Source organism: Malus sylvestris, chromosome 15, assembly GCF_916048215.2.
Source record: "Malus sylvestris chromosome 15, drMalSylv7.2, whole genome shotgun sequence".
In the NCBI taxonomy this organism is placed as follows: domain Eukaryota; kingdom Viridiplantae; phylum Streptophyta; class Magnoliopsida; order Rosales; family Rosaceae; genus Malus; species Malus sylvestris.
In genome coordinates, this window is record NC_062274.1 from 46,372,280 (window position 1) to 46,373,537 (window position 1,258).

Below are 1,258 nucleotides of genomic sequence, written 5' to 3' on the forward strand. Positions count from 1 at the left end.
TGATGTTTTAAGAGTCAATCAATGGCAAAGATTGGCTTATCACAATTATCTTCTTATGTACTTGCATTTGTTGAAGTTGCATGTATTGGGCACTCTTCTTTTTCTTCTTTTGGGTGATAGAGTTTAAACCAAACTACATTTGCAGATCAAAGAGCTTAGAGAAGGGATGTGGATTAAAAGAGATCAGGGTTTGTGTACACGGATCCCATAAGCCAGTGAGGGCTTAGCTGCAAAAGGCTTTATATAGAATAGAGTTGAGAAATTCCATAGTTCAAGTTCCCAAACACTCAATTTGCTACCTGAATGTGCCTTAAGGGGTGGGGAGTCTCATCCACTTGAAATGTAATGTTGGTCATTATATGATAAGCTGAAGAATTCTAAAAATTTATAAATATCTTATCACCAATTTGCCATCTTAAACTCAACTATAATATGTCCCAATTCTATTAGCAGGTACTAAAAACAAAACAATTGTCTTGTTTTTTTTTAAGATTCATAATATACATGGCAAAAATATGCTCCAATTAACCCAGATCATGAGATTTGTAGCATTACTCTATTACACAATGGCAAAAAATTTTAAGGCATTGGGCACAGGTATTGGAGCTATTAAAATAGAATAATAATGTAGTCCTAGTCTAAACAAACACAAATCTGGTGAACAGTATTGTTTTCATTATCCTGCTTCTTAGTCTGACACTGCACTAAACGCTTCACTAAGTTAGTCCAGCTTAGTCCTGCAGCTAGTCCAGTTCGAGACAGTCCGGTGCAACAAACGACCCCTAAAAGATTAAATGAAGAGATCTTAAAATACATTACATGATCATTGCAAAGACATGAATAAAATTTTAAAAGGTTAAATATGTGAATTTTCCCTATAGCGATTGTTGGGGTTGTGAACCTAATTCAATTGGAAGACGAGCTCTAAGGGTTGTTTTTGGAGCATGTTGATTAGAGATTGATTAATGTCAATAAGAAATTATATAAGATGACATGTCTCACAAATGAGATAAAATTTTCATTACATCTAACCTATTGCACCTCACAATATAGCAAAAAAGAAAAATATCTAGAAAATTGCCACTAGCCATGTCATAGTTTGTGCAACTAGTAATCGACCGTGTCGTTCGATGGACAGGATTGTGAAAATTAGACAACTATAGGGTTCAAAATGTAAAAATTAATATATAGCTCATTCTAGGGTGATCAGTGTAAGATTGCTACGTTTAGGACGATGAGTTTTATCTCTTAATGAGGC

General features: G+C 34.3%; 1 long non-coding RNA gene across 1 annotated transcript; it reads right to left on the reverse strand.

The window, feature by feature from the left end:
• Positions 1-398: 398 nt before the first annotated feature.
• Positions 399-737, reverse strand: LOC126605412 (uncharacterized). The gene is made up of 2 exons (XR_007616941.1): positions 645-737; positions 399-554 (listed from the first exon to the last, which is right to left on the reverse strand). It is a non-coding gene; the product is annotated as an uncharacterized LOC126605412 (long non-coding RNA).
• Positions 738-1,258: the final 521 nt, after the last annotated feature.